The sequence below is a fragment of the Magallana gigas genome, chromosome 7 (genome assembly GCF_963853765.1).
Source record: "Magallana gigas chromosome 7, xbMagGiga1.1, whole genome shotgun sequence".
Taxonomy (NCBI): domain Eukaryota; kingdom Metazoa; phylum Mollusca; class Bivalvia; order Ostreida; family Ostreidae; genus Magallana; species Magallana gigas.
The window spans coordinates 46030340-46052178 of NC_088859.1; positions in this window are offsets into that span (position 1 = coordinate 46030340).

Below are 21839 nucleotides of genomic sequence, written 5' to 3' on the forward strand. Positions count from 1 at the left end.
TGGAGTTTGTAATAAAACGGTATCGGGCTCATTTTGCAAAGTCTAGAGGTAAAAAGTCTAAAAGGTAAGAGCGAGGGACTTCATCACTCGGCACACCTCGGCCGATTCCGTAACCTACATCAAATTAGAATCGAATCGGCCGAGGTGTGTCGAGTGGGACTTCATGTAGGTTTTTTTTTAACCGGGGTTTTCAAAAGAAAATTTCGACGATTGAAAGGTTGAAAATGGCGGGTGGGCGGGAGGCTGCCAAAAGGGTACTACTATTGTACAGATAACTTCTCCTACAATTTTCAAGATAGAAAGTTTTTGTTTTGCAGATCCATTGCACATATATCAGATATGTGCATATTACTTAGAAATTGATTTTTGATAATATTTGAGAAAAATACCAGCTGTTGAACTTAGTCATATTTTGGCATAATATTGCATACAGGTTACCCCGATTGTACTGATAACTCCTCGTACAGTTTTCAAAATAAATAGTTTTGTTTTGCAGATCAACCGTCCATATATCAAAGATGTGCATATTATTTGGGTTTTGAATTTTTGTGTAATCATCAGCTGTTGAACTTCGTCATTTTTTGACGAAACGGTAACAAATCTCTAAACACTCAATGAAGAAAATGTGTTTTCGTCGGATATCAAGGAAAAGGGACTGGCCCCTCCAATTAAGGATCATGAAGGGTCTAGGGTCTTTCAAGCACAGCGTCTTTCTGATGAATATAGGGTCTAGAGTCTTTCATGCACAGCTTCTTTCTGATGAATATTTTGTAATATGTTAAAGAAGCAAAAATTTCCATCTTTCAATTATTATCCACTCATGATAAAAGAGTTCTCATATGTTACGTAATAAGGGTGGTTTTATGTGGCTAGAAGTTCAATATTTTGATCATTTATATATTAAAAAAGCAGAAATATTTTGAAAAGTATTTTTGAAAAGAAGATACCCAGAATGATGTTATTAACAATATTTTACCAACAAAATTGCGTTAATGGCCCCTATAAGGAGATAAAGGGTCGGCCCCTTAAACAATCTTTTCCATTTTTCCAGATATCTCAAGAACGGAAAGGAATTTCTTAACAGTAATCACCTGTTACACAAAATGTGTTTAGAATTATAATTTTTTTTAATATCAAGAAAAAGGGACTCGCCCCTCAAATTACGGGCCAAGAGGGGTCTAGGTTTTTTCAACCAAAGCTCTTGCACCTGAAACAAAATAGTCTCAAGCTCTTAGAATGAAAACCCCTTTCTTCGATTTCCAAATCATGTTTAGTAGTTGAAAAGCAAACTCAAGGTCATACTTGTATCTCAACTTCTAAAATCGGACGGAAGTCTATAACTGTCTATAAAGCTGAACCTTAACCGGTCAAAGATCGGAAAGATTTGGTATCCAGAAAAATCCTATCTTGAATATCCCATGGCAATCTCAAGTTTGAGGGTCTTACAATTTGAAATTAAGACGGAGCAATGTAATTTTAACAGATGGGAGAACTGCACTGTTCTTACCATACCGAATTAATCATAATAGGCTTCCCTAGGGTTAAAAAATTGAGGCTAATACGCGTTTTTTCGCTTTGATAAGGCTTTTAGATTTACAAAATCAGATGAGATTTTCAGGAACTATTGTGCTTATTTTTACTTCAACCTCAAAAGCACATCCGATTCGTAGGCGGGCATTGGCCCTATACTATTCTTCTGTCTTGTGTTTCTATTCCCCGACACTTTTCTGAATACAAATACCTTCCAAAAATTTTTTTCCAACATTTTCTCTTTGCGAATCCTCTCTTTCTATCCGAAATACTGTTTTTTACAAAACTGGCAACGAATTTATAATGGTGGAATGGATTTTTATTTATTTGGAAGTTCTCGGAACACTTCACTCAATTTTTTCAATTATCATCCGGGTACAGTTTTAATGTTGTTCCTATGCACAGCCCCCTATACGTGTTCGATTGATAAAGAGGACGTTTCAAAGCAGGAATCTCGTCCAATTTTCAATTTTTTAAATTTAGTTTGGACAAAAGTATATTATTTGGATAATTAGAAATATTGATCAAAACGGGACAGAAATGTACACATGGATACGGAATACGTTTGTTGTATAAATTCATATTTAGTTCGAAGAATATTTGGTTAAACTAAGGTTAATGATATATGTCACGATGGGAGAAAATATATCATAATATTTGTTTGTTAGGGCAGACACAGATTTGTCAAACCTTTTCTCTTTAGATGACGGGAGTCCACCGTTAGTTAACGGTTTTTTTTATACATTAAGTTGACCAAATGTTGTGTGTAACATCTGCAGGTGAAAGGGTACATCTATGCATTGTTTTCGAAGTCCATGACATCAGCTACTGTCCAATAACAACCGTTGTTTACGGAGTATTCTACCGGACATCAGTTTGAATTGGTACTGAATATTCTGTTCTCAATAGATTTTCGTATTAATGTCTCAAGAAACTAAATCAACAGTTTTATCGTACTAAGTAACTTTTATTAGTATCTTTATATTGATTTTAGTAATGACGATCGAAACATATAACTCGCCTATTTCATTGATGTAGCTTGTTGACCGGTTGGGTTAAAATAACCGGCTGCAATGAAAAAATCAAGGGTCACGGTGAGTCATAATAAGCGTTGTCTAAACCCTGCACAAACAAACCCAGGTACAAGAAGAGTGAAATGAGTTCTAGTTATTAAATTCAAAAGAGATATGTACATAAGTCTAACCTTTAAGTGCTAAACCTTTCGACTGATTTATGAACCAAAAACAATTATGCATATGTATCCTATATTTGAGCTAATATGAATTCATTGTGTGTTTCATATAGTAGATGTTGTTATCAAATTATCAGTTATAAAAGAGCGTGATTCGACTGAACATATTTTATTTACTCTTCATATTTAAAGCTATACACGCTATAATTTACGTCAATTTTGAATGACAGTGAAAACGCATGTGTTTGTCTACTTATAAAAGTTATCCTTAATCTGTTAATTACAATGGTGAATTCCATCTCGTTATAAAGATATAGATTTTAAATTGTTTATTTTCCTGCCAGAAAAATATACCTTTTCATGAATATTGATGAAGGAAGAGCGAAACCGACCTCATTGCGCATGTCCGCGGAGAACTAGGTGGTCGTTATTGTTTGCCTAATCAAATATCCAACTTGATTTTTAATATGCTTAACAGTTGTTAATTTGAAATACATACATGTATAATGAGTAAAATACGTTCGTCATTCACGATACCTTTACTTCTGCATTAACACTTATAGGATCTATAAATAGCACATAAGGGAAAACACAGGTCTACGTCATTCTTTTAAAGGAAGTATTAATATCTACTCACGGGCTTGTATTTATTTCTTTTGTTTGTACTCGTATATCGGACAAATTCATGCTTTACTGAAAATATCCTTTCCTTTGTGAAACTATCACAATTATGAAGATGTTCACCCTTCACCAGTTGTGGTATGATAGACTAAATTTAGCTGTCGATATCACGTGATAAATTGATATTCACGAGGAGGCATTACTTTCCTGGCAGGAAAATAAATATTTTTCATTGTTTAATATTTGATATATTTGTTACGGGATCGAATTGAGCATTATAATTAACAGCATAGAGGTAACTTTTATTAGTAATCAAACACATACATTTTCCCCTTTATTCAAAATTGACGCAAATTATAGCGTGTATAGCTTTAAAATAGGAAACAAAAGCTAAAAATACAGGGTAATTTCGTTTTCATTGAAAAACGTTTCTTATTGAACCAGCGCAAAAAGAAATAGATATACATGTTTAAAAGAATATTTGCATGTTGCATTCTAGAGATAGATAAACCGTACTAAAAGGTATATAAATTGAAGACAGTATATAGATTGTCATATTGCTACCTCTGGTGCTTTTCTTAGTTTTCGTCCAACACACTCAATACATGAAACATAGAAACAGAAAATATACGAACAATTGATGTTTGTACTTTCTTTTCAAGTCAGTTAACGTAATGTTTGCAAATTTTCATCAGTAATTTGCACAGAGAAAGAGAGAGACACAGAGAAAGAGAGATTATATTAGCATTAGTGGTTGGTTTGCAGAGCTTAAAGTTATTTCCTTTGGTGCTCTCAACTTTATCTGTTAAGTCGTATATTACTAACTTCAAAAAAGTCATACTCACCCAGAGAACTACAGGTGATAATAATAAAACATTCTCGAAGCAATTTCACATAATTATTTAGTAGAGCATTTCATTAGACATTGCAAATAACTTTCCCGGCAAAAAATGCATTAAAAAACTAATCAATATGAATGCAGAATGACTTTCGGGTAGATAGATATTACAATTCCTAAAATTCTAAAGCGTACCCTTGTTTAAATCAAAGATGCCTGAGTACAAACAAGTCCAATTAAGCGCTGATTTTTTTATGATCCTGTATAATTTTTTCAGTCTTAGAGACGTCAATATATAAAATAGTGCATGTTTGTGAGAGTAGCATTATATAAATTGTGCCTGTTTGGGAGGGTAACAGTTGAAATTGACACCCCGAGGAAACCTTTGTCAACCGACGCGAAGCGGAGGTTGACAATGGTTTTCGAGGGGTGTCAATTTCAACTGTTATCCTCCCAAACAGGCACTATTTATTTTATTATACTGAATGTCTTAATTTTAGAGATCTTTTTACTGCTTTTATATAAAAATGACGTGAATTCCACGGCGAACCGTACGCGCATAATTTACGCGCATGTAACATTTCGTTGTGTTACCCGTTGCTAAGTGTGTTGCTAACGCTGAGGGTAATAGAACGGATTATCAACTGAGTCTAAAACAATCAGATTTCAGTATTGAACATGAAAGTATAATAATGTAAATTGTCACCCCAAGAAAACCAATGTTTACCGAAGTTCAAATTTTGTTCACTTTTATTCTCGTATCTGGAGTTATCTAAACAATAAAATGCTTTCTTTTGTTAATCATACGGAATATGAAGGTGACCACATTGCAGAAAAAAATAAATAGCTGGTTATGTATTTTTTTTCTTCAGTGATGGCTACCTTCATAACCAGCACAAATGATCAATGTATATCAGTATTTTATTGTTTATATTCATGTTGAATGAAAGAAATAGCCAAATCGACTTACATGGGAATTTGAGTCTGACATCATCATGATTATATCTAACTGCAGGTTTGTAGCTAGATTATTTCGTGCAGTCCATGGTTTTTCTCAGGCTGCTGAAGGTTTCCACAGATCTATACACTGGTTAGAACTGGTTCGTGTAGATTTATGTCCTTTCAGTGTCTATAGAGCTGTGAATTACAATCAATTTCCGTATGAAATGGAGGGAACCCAACTTGGATGTAAATATCTTACTAATAACACGAAATGCAATTATCGGCAATTTTTAGAAATGACAACACATGCATCTTACACTACAAAGATTTATCTGGCATTAATAGAAGGTTAAATCAGTCTGTACAACAATATGGATAATGTATTGGAACTGGATTCTCTAAATTCTGTTAGTTCTTTTGTGGTTCTTGGAACCACGTTTGAATGATTTTGATACGTGTCAAAACAGTTAATAAAGTGCTGAAAGAAAACTCGCCTATATGAATTTATTTCATTTAATATGGTTCGATGATCGATGAATTACGTTTATAAAATGATAATTCAGCTTCTGTTGGTGACTTGTTACTTGATTGGTAATACATGTAATAGAGTTATTTTCTTAATTTATGACATTAAAATTTTCAAAACGACAATGCAATATATATAGTTTTGAATTCTTTCAATCACTTAAGTTTCATGTACCAAATACGTGGACATTTCCCAACGTCCTTTGTGATTTGCGGCATCAATCTGCATGGCGTTTTGGCGCAGGCGATTGTAATTTTCTTCTGATAATCTGCAATTATTGCTAAAAATTATTGAATTAGAAATTCATTGAATTCATTCAACTATGGAAATGCTTTCTTCGCTTGTTGATGCAGGTATGAAGATAGCAACGCGAGTAGTATCTATATAATTTTTCTCTAATGATCGCTGCATGTAGATCAAATTAAAAAGCACTCTCTCTATCTCTCTCTCTCTCAATTCATTTAAAAAAGATACAATTAACGTCAGCAAATTATATTTTTAAATTAAAATATCGATCATTATTTTGCGTAGAAGACAGCTAATGGATCGATTAATTAAAGTTTGAAGTCAGTTCATGCAGTCAGTGCATTTCGTGTTCTTAAGTTTCGATCGATAACGAAATTTCCACAAAAATAAAAGATAGGAAACTGTGATAGATATTTGAATAAATGTTGTAAATAAGAACTCCAAATAATGCGTTCAATCAAAAGGCAATTTTAAAAAGGCCAAGGAATGCGTATTATTAAACAATATTAATAAAATACTTTCTTTGGTGATTCATTCGGGATATGAAGGCAGCGACATTGCAGAAAAAATACATAACCCGCGTTATGGGGTTATGTTATTTTTTTCTGCAATGATCGCAGCCTTCATAACTCGAATGAATCATCAAAGAAAGCATTTTATTGTTTATATTAACATCTTTCTTTTAGCTAATTGAAAAATCGATTATGAAAAGTAAGTAAAATTTACTAAATTACTGTTAATGTACGTAAGTACGTTAGCTAAAAGAAACAGCCAAATCGTCTCCTGTGAGTCTGACATCGTCATGATTATTTTGTACAGTCCGTGATTTTTCCTAGGTCGCTGTACGTTTGGACCAATCGATAAACAGGGCGTGTCGATATCTGTCCTGTTAGTTTCTTGTCAGTTTCAGCCGCTGTAGATTTCGATAAACGGGGCGTGTAAATTTCGGTCTGGCTGTTTCTATAGAGCTATGAATTAACTATAAGTTTCCGTAAGAAGATTTATTAAATCGGTTAGTATCTATATGAATACAGTCGGATAAAAGCAAAAATTGGGAAGTAAATATTCAGTTGAAGTAAATATTAAATATTTACTTAAATATATATATTTTATTTTCAGGAAAATAAGTTACATTTAATGAATGATAAATCCAGGCCTTTTCTGATCACAGAACATAGAGATAGAAATTTGATGTAACCGATGAAAGAGAACTCACAGCGCAAAATTCATGCGCATACGATTCACCGTAGTTCTTGCCTGGTGTCATCGATGCGAATGCATGTATTTCCCCTTCGTGGAGTAACCTCAGACATGCGTAGCTTAATCATTAAGTTGGAGGTAACTATTTTTATCAAATGTTTTCGATTTACCAGATTCACTGCTAAAAAATATCAAGTTGACGTAATTTCAAATCTGTTTTTAATAATATTAATAACATAATCGAATTTTATGGATAATTTGTAATTTAAAAAAATATTACTTTGTTATAAAGAATTTCTATTTTGTTTTTAAAAATTCATAGTTATAAAAGATAACATTGATAAAATGTTGTAACAGATTAATAAGGTAATGATGTAGTAGTCCTAATACGATTCCCTATCTACGAAATAATCTCTGGTCTGACCAGAGGAGAGGATCGTCCAAGCTACTATAGAGTATTTATCACTAGCTCAAGGTTTCCTGTAATTTATTGAACAAAAGTTATATCTACCTTTCTATGAAATTCTTGACAAAATAACCATTTTATGAATAATAATTCTAGCTGAATTGATAGGGAAAAATATTGCAAAAGTTGAAAAAGGTAAAGTTTGTAGTGACCTATTTTAATGCATTGAGGATGGTGCTGAGACGACGAGAAGCCAATTAACGATGCAACTCCAAAACCCAGCGTCTTTTTCGAACTGTCACATTGTATGGGTGTTTGAAGGCAGATCAGCACAAGCAATACTGAAGTGGCAGGAAATTAAAACAGTTCCCTGTACTTCAATCTCCACGAAATTCAAAGAACTGATTCTGGTCGCCCAGGATGTGGCAATACTAACTAGTTTTGTCATTTTGAATTCAAATCTAAAAAAATAACAAGTAAAGGATTGATATCAAACTAAAAAAGTAAAATAAAAACGTGATTGGTTGCTTAAATAACATGTTTGTTATAATTGTCTGTGTTTTACTCCGATATTTGTGCATTCAAATTAGGATAATTAAGAATTTAAATACATGTAAACAGTACATATTGAACGTGAGGATAATCACTAAAAATACGATACAGAATTTAAATCATTGAACAAATTTCGGTAGATATATAATTACAATAATGACGTAGAGGAAAATCTTTCCATTTTACCCCTTATACAAGATCATTTCAAAGTCATATGATAATATCTTCAGTTTATTTAAAAAAAGAAGAAGACCATATTCTCTCAAAGTACCGCCTGATATCATAAAGATACATTTATATTGAATTTCTTCTCCTCTGATGTTTATGATGTGAATATTGAATATGTGTTGAATGATAACACTGTCTTTGAAGAGCATCAGAAAGTAATAAGGCCTGTATTGATGGAAGTATCGAGTGCCACTAATGCCTCGTCTTCTTTCAATTCTTACCCGTGTATAGAAGTGTATCTAAATGGAGCCTGCTCGGTACTTGAATAATATAGCTTTCTCCTTGTCCACATCTGTCAACACCTGTCTACATCTGTACATCCATATTATGTTATCTTCAACGATCGGACACATTGAAAGGGTCATTATCTTAGAAAAACCTCTTTGTAGAAAATTTTACAATTCCTGCCTATAAGATTTCCTCAGAAATTGGTGATTGGCCTTATATAGTGAATTAAAGGTATTTGTGCTGAATAAGAACTGGGGAAAGTCTAGCTACAGAGTTCTGAAGACACACATCCCCTGGCACCAGTGAATTGTCCTCTGCCACCCAAAGATTTCTAAGTTCTAAACGTGTAAGTTTGTCTATTCACTCAAAACCATTTTACATAAGTTACATGAGGAAAATATTGTACAAATGAATAAGATACCAAAACACGTAGAATTTACAATCGGAGAATGAAAATACAAAAGTTACAGAATGAAAACGCATGTAGCAAACACTAAGATATTGAAACAAACAATCCTACAAGTTGAACAGTTACATTTTTTTTTGGGGGGGGGGGGGGGGGGTAATTTGGAGCTCTCCAACTTTTAACATTTGTTGCGATATTCAGGTAGATAATTCGTGTTTACGACAGACCGACTTCCGTATGGAAAGGGCGTTACAATAAATAAAACGTATGCACACCGCTCCTTGTTCACAAAAAAACACACCCCGGAGTGGAAGTCGGTGCGTCTTGCTGAATGGAATTGTCTTAAACCACTGTTAGAAAATTAGATAATTATCCCGTAAAACCATCATGTCATTCAGACAGTGAAATAGTCGCCTTAATGTTCACTAGGGGTTGTTTGTTCATGGAACGTAGCTCTGTTGGACGATATTTTATGGCGAAGTTTATATCATAAATTTATTTTCAAACGAAGTCAGGATCACAATAAATGAATTAAATTGTTGTTTAAATCAACCTATATGGCCGTTGTTGTGCTGATTTTGACATTAATGTCCGTGTTGGTATTGAATAATCATTTCTATTACAATACTGAAAAAATGTTGTCTGATGTTTTCAAACGAGAGAAAGATTAGTACTAGATATAATAAAGCCAGTTGTGAATTCAGAAAATAAATACCCATACCGTTTTATTCAGGTTAGATATGAGGGACAATTGTGTCAATTAATCCAGGGATTGTGGCCTCCGTAATATATAGTCCCTGGGAAACTGGAGCGTGACCTTGAAACATTCGAGGACAAATGTCACTCACAGAATCGGTCTGGTAAAGATTCAACGGTTCTTAAAATAATATAGTTTGGTAAAAACATATCTCATGATTAAACTAATTACATGCTAGGAGGCACAATGGAAATGGGTTGGAGGTTGAATGCATGTTTGTGTCCCGGTTTCAGATCCTTGTAAAGGGTTAAAATTAGGTTTCCAGGTTGGGCAAACACAATAGATATACACTTATATTTTAGGACATTGAAGCTTGCACATACTTCTTTAAATGTTCTGTCCTTATAAAATTTCAAACACTCTGACTTAAATAAGTGATTTTAAACATGCACCGTTTTTAACTTTCTTTCAAAAAACTTTCATCTTTGATCTTGCGAATCAAGTAGTGAAAAGACGGAAAAACAACTTCAATAACCGGAGGTGCTTATAAACCTATATATTAAAGCACTTCCTTAAGCATTGCAAACAGGCTAAACCAGTTGATATACATAAAAAGCACATTTCTCTGTTTCTCGCCATGCCCGTAGTAAAGAGATGAAATGAAACATTATGAAAAGACAATAAATCAAGAGAATTAGTATGTTGCTTAACAGTTGAGGGGGCTAATAACTTTATTGATGCTTGTAAGGATAGTACAGCGGTAGGTCTCTTCTTTTCAACAAAATGTAAAATCAAGGTCACTGTTCATAATATTATTGAATATATAAAATTAAAGCAAATCATTACAGACGGCCAATTCTTGTGGCGAATATGAAGTTGTTTTTGTTGAAATTTCATACACAGTATTTTACCTAGACTAAGAATATAAAATTGGAGGACCATTAAAAGTTTTATTTCATAGAATGGTCAAGATTAGTCGTAAAACGGGAAATAATTAATTACTATGAAACACTTATCTATCCAAGTAATAAACGCAGAATCAAACGATGCATTTCCGAATTCAATCAGAATAAAATCTAATGCCCGCTTCTTGTAGATAAAGGTTTTTTTCTATCCAAAACAAGCCACAGCGACCAAAAGGTGTTGTATAGGATATATGTCACGATAAGAAAATGGTATTAAGCAAGGTTTGAACCATCGCTTTAGGTAATCAATGCACCAGGTTTACGAAGTATAGGTTTTAATACTTGCCTAATTAGGAGAACACTTGGCTATTTGTATTTCGGAAAGGCCATCATTTCAACCTACATGTATATCTTAGTTGTATTTGACCGAATACCGCTGTAGAACTTACTTTGTCGGGGCCAAAGGTTGAAATACCACTTGCAATGAAATCACGTGATTCTGCAGTGACGTCATAATGTTGGTAAGGAATTCAGACAATGGTTACTTTTGCAGTGAAAGAGAGCTATTAAATATAGTGATTAAAGCTAGCAGTGGCGGGGAGTTAATTTTTTTAATACCCAATGAAGTCTTAAGTTCCTGATTCTTAGATAGATCCTCAAGTTTCCTGCATAAAAACAGAACAAACTCGCGTCTGGCTCCCTGATATCACAAAATAAAATCTAGCTCTAAAGTGTTATTGTGCGAAAGTTGACCTCCTTACTGCGGTAACCGTTTTCTTCAATTTTACAGCATAAAACTGATAAAATTTTTCGAGCAGCTGAGATAATATAATCAGAGAGAGCATTGCGGTATCGCCTTTGATCTCTAGTTCTTAGTGCTTTATCTTTCCTTTCGTAAGGTAGGAGAGTTTCCTGACAAAAGTGGTCTAAATGTGGCAAGCGATAAACCTGCACGCAGTTTCTTCTAATTGGCTTTAGGGGGTTCTGTGACATTTTAATTTAATACTTCAAGCGGAAAAGTAATAATTTCTATAGAAGGAGTTCCGATGGTAAATAACGATACAGGTGGATTTTAAACAAGTAATTTTTGCACTTTCCAATCACTGCGACCTATATTCCAAAAGGTAAACATCTTTTATGATTTTAATCACCGGTCGCTTAATGTGTCTCACCCATTTCTTTTAAAGATAGCATTAGTTCTGAAACGCTCACATGAACTATATTGCCAATGACAGTCGAAAACAACATTTTAATTCATTGTCTCGCTTTTAAAACACACAAACTTATAAAAATTGCTAATCGTGTTATACAATTTTATTGTGAATAGGCTGACATTACAAATTCCTTCAAATAATTCTCTTAATAAGGCAGGTTTTTAGTAACATAACTTTTTATTTTCTTGCTGACGCGAGTTGTGGTATATTATATATAATATAAATGGTTTCAGAATGTGTTCACAATTAGCAAATAATTCTCATGCTTTTGTTTGCATTAATGTCAATATTGTTGGTTTTCTATCAATTTACCGGCACGTCTCTTTTTGCCGTCTTAATCATGTTAATAGATAGTATTAATGAAATAAAAACAATACAATTTGATGTAAGAATTAAAATAAGGAAGAAGATATAACATCAAATAAGAATATGAGAGGAAATTCCGTCCAGCCAATATCTGAGATATACATGTAAATATATAATAAGATGATACACATGTATAAGCTAAGACGTTATAAGATAGACATTTTTTGTTATCCTTTCTTAAAAGAGAGTATAATTATGCTTAGAAATTGAAGTAGATGTAGGTGTCTCTATCTACTCCTACTTTTTTTTAATTTTATATACTATTTGGCTGTTTCTTTTGGCTAAACTGCTAATGTACATTAAGGAGGTTGGCACCTGAAATAATAGTAATGTCAATCATCCGAAAACTACTTTGAATATAAAAATGGGGACCTAAAATGTTCATTTATTTTATTTGTAACCCATGTCCCATGCCATTTTTTGGGAAACATAGGGCCCAAAACAGAAATGATAATTTTCCTGAAATTTTTTGCTAAAATTTGACATGGAAATTGATAATTTGAAGAAATCAAACAAATATTTATAGTTTGAACTATTATTTTGTTATGATTTTAATACAGTATGAAGTTGAACACATGTAGTGACTATAAAAGTAAAATCTAAGTCAAAGTTAAAAAATTCTTGCTTTACTGGTGGCTTCAAAGGCCAGTGCAAAATGAACAACAGATGTTACAAAATTTTGGAGTAATCAAATTATAACGCAAAAAAAATAAATTATAGTAATGTCATCTTTCCAAAACTTTGCATACAAATAGACAGTTAATGTCTCGTTTAAAAGTGAAACAAGTAGGGGTCACATCTCAAAAATTTGAGATATAGCATGAAATATAAGCTAATTTTAGGCCAAAATTGGAGTTAATTTTTTCTTAACTTCTATGAAATATAAGCTAAATATGCCAAAATATATCGAAAGTAATATCAAAATATTGTTTAAATATGTTTTTTAGAACATAATGAATATATCGTAATACTTAATCTATCTAGAAGTTTAGTCTGCGCTGAAAATTAGGAAGCTAAAGTAACAGTACTGTAAAACTAGTGAGTTATGAAATTTGCTCATTTCTTTCTTGAAAACCTTCCGCCACAAAATATAGTCTCTTACTTAACTCTGTAAAAATGTAATTTTTCAAAAACAATTTTATTCAGTAAAGTTTATTTGGCATTGTAAAGTATAAATAAACTACTAGAATTAATATGTGATGCAGAATTTTCAGACTAGAGGTGACCCAAAATGGCTACCCAAAACCTAAGGAGCGAACCTCTTCATCAGTAATTTTGTGAATTTTATGTACTTTTTACAATTAATCTATCAATTTGATAAAAGAGATGGGATGGGATGTAAATATAAACAATAAAATGTTTTCTTTGATGATTCATGCGGGTTATAAAGGTAGCGATCATTGCAGAAAAAAATTAACATAAACCGCTAACATGGGTTATGTTTTTCTCTGCAATATCGCCATCTTCATATCCCGCATGAATCACCCAAAAAAAGTATTTTGCTGTTTAAATAAATGTTGAGGGAAATCATATCAATTTTGATTTGACATTGGAACAATTTAAGATGGTGATATTCTTTTTACCCCTAAATTGTCCTTTCGATTGTGTAAAAAGGATCAAGAATTCTTGAATACAACAGATATGAGAAGACTTTTACTTTCATAATATAAGTCATTTCGATATTTCATTTTGTCAAATGTAGACCCTAACTTTTTCTATGGCAAGTTATAAATTTGTAAAAAGAAAAGCAAAACATGTTTTTTAATATCCTAATACCAGATCTCAATACAATACACACCCTTTTATGTGAAGAGACATTCCAATGTCCGGAAACCTCATGGTTTCGTCCTTAATTAAAGTCTGTACCAAATACGTACTTAGATGAGTATATGACGACCATGTGCGTCAAAAGATACTTCAGGTTCAGACCCGTATCAACAAAGCTATCGTACAGTAAGGTTGTTTCTGGGTAAATACATGTACCTATCTCATTTTATCCTTTTAAGAAGTCAATGGCCTTTGTACGACTATTTTGTTTTAAACCCGATTCCAAATTTTGTTGGAATCGTTTATGGTAAAATAATTTTCAGGAAATTATCTATTATGATAATTAAATAGTTATCAAATGGTTGTTAAGAAGAAAATGTAAGTAAAAGATTTTTAATAAAACGGTATCTAGTCCACCTCGAGATATATCAGTAGGCATTTATGCATTTTTACATGTTAGGGAAATTTACGAGAGGTAATTCATGTCAAAGATAATGGCTTGAAATAACAATAAAAATGTTAGGATAGGTTGTTTAGATAACGGTATTAAAACAGCAGTGGTGGCGTAAGTACAAAAATATATCTCAATAGTCTCAATTATCCTCAAATTCTTGTTATTATGTGGGTATAAAACTTGCACTTTACTTTGCAGTATTTTCAGCCATGCTGTGCACGAACAGTCAACCAACTTCCCGGTCCCGGTCTTGATCTTCACGCGAAAAAATACAGATAACTGGTTGCCTTTTGGCAAAGAGAAGACGTCGCTTGAACATGGATTTAACATCATAACGATATCTCTTCTCATGCCAGCATTTTCAGCATTCAATTTACCAAGGTCACTATGTAACCCTACACTCTTGAGAATGTGTCATGAAAAAATGCTAGTGTTTATTACAAAGATGTTTTGATATTAATAAGAGAAAATACGTCGCTTGTAGAATGAAAATTGAGACTTGTTTTTCCTATCATTACAAAGTTACGAGATACATTTGATATCTGGCTTACCTGAGCTGAAGGCTTTTCTGGTAATATTTCCTCTGTTCCTCATCGTCATCATCCTTGTTGTTTTCGTTGTCGTCATCGTTGACCGCAGAGTCAACTTTTCATTATTTCAAAGAACAAACAGATAGAAGTAATAAAAAGTCCTTTAAGTTATTCTTCTAAAATATGGAAGACATATTTGTCATATTTTAGCTCACCTGAGCTGAAGGCTCATGTGAAGATTTCTGATCAAAATTTGTCCTTTAATTGTCTGTCATAGTTGCTGTTGTTGCAAATTCTTTACATTCTCATCATCTTCTTCAGAACCATTTTCCCAATTTTAAACAAACTTGCCACAATGCATCATTGGGTAAAGGAAATTCAAGTTTGTTCAAATGAAGGGCCATACCCTCTTTCAAGGGGAGATAATTCAGAGCTATTGAAAACCATTCAATCATAAAAGCTGAAAGTTGTGTGGAAGCATTCTCAGGTAGTGTGGATTTAAGTTTGTTCAAATCATGATCGCTGTGGACAGGGTGGGACCACAATGGGGAGTAAATTTTTTACACAAGGATTTATAGAGAAAAATCTTTTAAGATCTTCTTCTCAAAAACGATTCAGCCAGAAATGCAAACTTCAATTATCAAAGTACATGATCAATTTCAACTAAATTTAATACAGGGCATTCAAGTAGAAAAAGTTTTTAACCGGGTTTTCCAACGGAAAAATACGGTTATTAAAATGGTGAAAATGGCGGGCGGACGGGCGGGCGACTGACAAAAGGGTACCCTCATTGTACGGATAACTCCTCCTACACTTTTCAAGGAAGGAGTTTGTTCTTTTGCAGATCAATTGTACATATATCAGAGGTGTGCATAATGCTATGATTTTGATTTTTAATAATATATGAAAAAAAATACCAGCCTTTGAACTGAGTCATTTTTTGGCAAAATATTGCATATAGGGTACCCTCAATGTACGGATAACTTCTTGTACAGTTTTCAATATAAGAAGTTGTTCTTTTGAAGATCAATTGTACATTTATCAAAGATGTGCACATTGCTAGGATTTTGATTCCTGATAATTTATAAATAAAACACCAGCTTTTGAACTTAGTCATTTTTGGGCAAAATATTGCATATAGGGTACCCTCATTGTACGCATAACTCCTCCAACAGTTTTCAAGATAGGAAGTTGTTGGGGTTTTTTTGCAGATCAATTGTACATAAATCAGAGGTTTGCACATTGCTAGGATGTTGAAAAATACCAAGTTTTGAACTTCGTCATCTTTTTGCAAAATATTGCATATAGGGTACTCCATTTCACTGGATACGGTAGGTAGTGTTTATCAATTCAGGATTGACATGGATTATGGATACACTTCACTTCAAAGAAAACCCGGTTTGCTGTCACATTGACAGCTTTTCACTTGTTTTTTTTTCAATTTTGAAAACAATATAGGTTATTTTATGTAGAAATTAACATAAAATAAAATCCTGATCCCAGGGAGTAAGGAAGGAACACTAAAATGGCCCAAAGTTCAAATAAAAAATTGAAGCTTTTTATGTATCAAATTATTATGAAGGCCAAAATGGTTAAACGTGTATTTGATTTATTCTTACTATAAGACTATCTGTTAATTTTTCGGGGGGGGGGGGGTCCAATTTTACATAAAAATAGACCTGATTGTAGAAAAATATTATTCAGAGGAAACCAGGGATATACTTTTAATAATGTATAAAAGTAATACGGAGTAACCTCGACGTGTATATATATATATATATATATATATATATATATATATATATATATATATATATATATATATATATATATATATATATATATATATATCATACAGAATGTCTAATATATTCAATCATAATTTCAGAAGGTGTTACATACACAATAAAAAAGATATATGGAAAAAAATCATTAATAACAAAACGTATATCATTATTCAAGTCTCAGTGACATATTTGCTCTTGTCTAAAGTGCATTACTCTAAAATCATTACAAAATTGCAAAAACATTCTTCGTTCAATGATCTATATCATATGACAATTTATGACAATTTGGATATTTTTTTGTTTAGAAATTGGACCTTAGACGAGTGAAAAAAATATTACCTTGGCACTGACATACTTAACTGACACTGTGTTGGAGGCTAAAACTTGTGAAATTAATGCTAGAGCACATGATTTTAAATGAAATGCCATAACGCCGTAATTATTGGCGTCATTGGGGCTTCAGATAGGGGGTCCGGATTCAATGAGAATTTTAAAATTGTAATAGATACCTAAAAATTTATTTAGAAACAAAAAACATACATAAAGGAGGAAATGGCGGTAATACATAAGCAACCTATTGTGGAAAAAAATAATTTCTATTTAGACCTTGGAGACTAAGAAAGTTTCAAAACGGGGATTTCTAATTTGTATAAGAATATACAGGGATGACGTTTTATCGCAAATATAGGCTTTGATTTGTTTAATTGATATTTAGTCAAACTAGTTTTAAGAAAGATGTATAATTTCATACCACGACTCACGGGGGACAAAATGGGATCAAAAAGGTCGAACAAAGGTAATATGAACTAATACGATTTTCAAGTTTTTAAATTGAACATATTTTATTGAATAAAATGTCGAAAGAGTTGGACACGATATCTAAAACTAAGGTAGTCTTCTCCTTCATACATACTTACTACCATACAAAAATTAATTCATTACAATTATAGTATAAGTATCTTACAGAATGAATGATTATCTATTTAGTAGCATAAGTCTTATCAAAAAATACGCAAATATGAAAACTTCTAACTGACTTTCAGAATTTCAAATGTTTCATATTGTTGTTACTAGTACTTCCATACTCGTGTAGGAAAGTGTGTATTGCCATACATATTACATCATCAGACGATGATATATCACCCTATCGGCGATAGTAATTATAAAATAAATGCACATCAATTATGTTTAAAAAGTTCAATTATATAAGATTATATATATCTATAAGGCTTGTCTTGATACATGTAACAAATATTTTTACACACCAAAGAAAAACAGCAAGTGCTATGTATTATCTAAATATCCACATGAACTCATTGGTTTTGATGTTATATTACATCTATGAGAATCAGAGTTATTAAAAACAGGTGTGTCTTATCTTTATGTGAATACTATTTAAAGCTCTGTTACCATATAGTAAATACCTTGGTCTTTAGACAGGTCGAGACCACTAGATTTTGACGTGACGTCGGCATAAATTTGCTTACAAAATTAGGTATCTGTTTACTTTTATTGCCAAACCAATCAGGTGAATGAGTTGCAAGGCATTGTGGGCTACTACAAGTTTCAGTGTATACAAAGCGTACTGAAAATATATTACCATTTTGAATTGTCCTTTGGAAACTCATTTTCAATTATTTTTTATAATTTTTGAAATAAACATGGAAAATCATGTCTGATCTTTCATTTCTATGCTCACATTTGAAAAATATTGCCTATGAGGCCATATATCAACCCATCTAAATACCTCATTGTCAAAGTACGCCCTATTATATTAGAAACAGTGAGTACGTTTTTCACGTGATACCCCAGGTTTGGGACAACATCTAATAGTAGAATTTTGAAGTTTCTTCAGGGACACTCATCAGAATGCTTAGTGTACAAAATACTACACGATACATAACTTGTACTTCTGTATTTGTATATTTGTGCATTTCTACTATCGTGGCTATTTATGTATGTTATAAATATACAATTACCTGCATTTATTAATGGTGTATAATAATTAAGTCACCAATAAACAATTAGGCAGTTTTTCCTTATCAAAATCTGCTTGTACTTGTATGCGTATGTATACCAGTCTATTGATACTGATCGATCTTTGAAGCAACAATTGATAAATTAAAACAACAGTATTTTTCAATGTGAGCATGGAACTTTTACCTTCTAAAGTAAAAATCAAGTTGTACGAATTTTCCCGCAAGCAATTAAATATTGTGTATAAAACAGCTACAAACCACGTGTATGTGTTGAATGTAAACACGTTGTAGACCGTCATGCTTTGCGACTCATTCACTGGATTGGAGAACCTTTTTGACGTAAATATTGTCACATGTTAAATAATGCTATCCATATAAGGTAGTGTACCCGACCTGTTAGAGGCTTTGTAGGGATGCTCTTTAATATTAAATTATCGAGGTTGCTTCCCTTTTATGAATACTCAGATCATTGCACTTACGAATAGCATCAGGTAAAATGATACGTCCAGTCTGTATCTAGGCATTGAATAGTTTGAGGAGTTTCCAGTGTTGTAATGCAAAATGACGTTTTAAATGCTAGTAATTATGTCTTTATGATAGAATAGAACAAGAGTTTTATGAATTTTGAACATTGATAGATGATAACGGTCTCTTCTCGATATTGATGATTCCCATTCTGTTTCCAAACGTTATCAATTTAATCAATCAATTGGAATAAAATTGTAGTATTTTTTATTATTTTATAATTCAGCAGTTTAAAATCATTATCATATACATGTCAATTTTCTGAATACCTTTTCGTTGTAATGATCTGTTACTACATGCAACTATTGATAATCTACGTACTGAGCTCATATTTACAGCAACATCATTTGCACAAAAAAGTAATGACGGAATTCGGTTCGTTTGTCCGTATTTATTCATATATCATTAGATAGAAAAATCATTAGCGGATGTGATGACTACTATTAGTCAAGTTGAACAGGTATATTAAGAATTTTAAAAATCTTATTGTACTTTTTGATAGATACAAAGTTTGTGTTTCAGTGAAATTAATGAGCGATTTGATCTACTCTTTCGTATTATTATATTGTAGTTGATGTAATTATCTACCTGATAACATATACATGTTTTAAGTTAGACATTGTTGCTTAGGTCATTAGTAAGGTCTATTTGTTATTAACCGCAGATGTTTTATGGATCTTTGCCCAACCCGAAACTTTCAGTGACGTTTATGCATGCTTAAAAATTGGACAAAGGGTTGATAGAATATAATCATAGAAAATCATGACGTTTGATGTAATTTAATTTCCACCAATTAACAAGAACCAAGAGTTCCTTCAACTGTGAGATTAAGATATTGGAGAAGGACGCTGGTGATCTCATAGCTTGCGGATTCCTGGGCTCATCTATCGGGGCAATGACTCACAGAACACTGACGTCACGGTATCGACGTCACGAGCTGAGTACTTGTATTTGATTTCAAATGACTATACTTTGTATGACCCTTGGTATGGCCATTAAGGAAGGAGTCTTTTCTGGTTTTCGACTTGTCAAACGTAAAATTGATTAATAGTTCATAAAATCAAGATGAAAGGAAATTAAAATAGAATATTTTTCTTTCTTTTTTATGATCGTACAACTTGGCATAGAAAATGTAATCAAAGTTTACAATCTAATAGGGACTATATTTTTGGCATAATATTGGCGTAGGAAAATATCACATGTTGCGCAATTCAGAATTGCTGCAGATTAATGAGTTTGATTTAGCATTTTAAAAACAATAACATTAATGTTGGATTTTTTCACTAATGTAAACTAATGATATGATACTTGGGTTTCAGAATATGTTTTTAAAATATGATTTGCCTATCAAACTACATTTTTAAAGGCTTTTTAAAGCGCCCATTCTATACTGATAACACTGATTTTTGTGAAAAAATCAGCTTTCCTCTCTTATTAAATGGTCAATATATTAGCTTTTCTGTCAATTTATATCTTTTTATAAAGTCTTCATTTTACATAAAAATCAGAAATATTTTATTATTTGAAGCATAAAAAAATAGTAAAAATTTCTTCAGAACTTAAGAAAATTAGAGGAAATGCGGGCTAAGCAATATCAATTTTAGTATAAACATTTATTCCAAATTAGTAGTATAAGCTGATAGACATTCTGATATTCTATCATTTCATTGAAGAATAGAATATTCAAATCTTAAACAAATATCTACAGAACTACAAAGAGCTACACTTATCTTTATCATCCTTTACGTTGAGGAAAAAGGTAGTGACCTTGACCTGACCTTTATGCAAAAACGAAAAGGTCAAATTTGATAAAACTGATAGAATCATTTGGTAATATGATCCGTTTGACTGTGTCAAAATTTCATGAATTTCTTATTATAAGAACTATGTTTGATAACGAGAAGACTCCTTCCTTAACTTGGGTTACTTTTAACATGTAATAAAGTTACATGAGAACCATTTCTAAAAACACTAAACACATTATCCTAAAGGGTTTTTTTTAATTGAAGAATTCTTAACTTTTTCTCAAAGCATTTCTGATGGTATTTTGGCATTAGATATCGTCCATGAGTTTTCATTACCGATTGACAAAGAGTAAGGCCAAATTAAAATTTCTGCATAACCAGCTTACGTTGTTTGAAATTGTTTACATTGCTCGCTACCTTCATACCCTTATGAATCAGAAACCATATTTTGTTCATGTATTAAAGTAGTCCTAGTATCGCACTACGTCATAATACGGATTTTACAATATTGGTTCGACTTTTACACAGCGTTTTTGATACCCGGTATTGATTTTGCTTTACATCGCTGTTGTAAACAATGGCAATAATAAGCAATTAGAACGGTAATATATGTATTCTATGAGAGATAGAAATGATTAATGTTGAAAAACTCTATTCTGTGAAAGTAAAATGAAAAACGAAGTTTCTGATTAACCAGAATCTTAGGTATGCTTATATCTTCTTTGTTTTGACCCCCCCCCCCCCCCCCCCGATTTTTTCTTTTTCTTTTACTAAAACCGGTTTAAATTTAGAGACAGAAGCTATTTCGAATTTAATCAATCGTCAATTAATTAATGTTTAAATGATATCTAACATTGTTGACAGATCTAGGCAGAAAACTGTATCAAAATGTGACTTTTACGGATTTTTTTCGTCAGGATCAACTTGGTTTAGAGCTTATAGCGTGAAAAGTAAT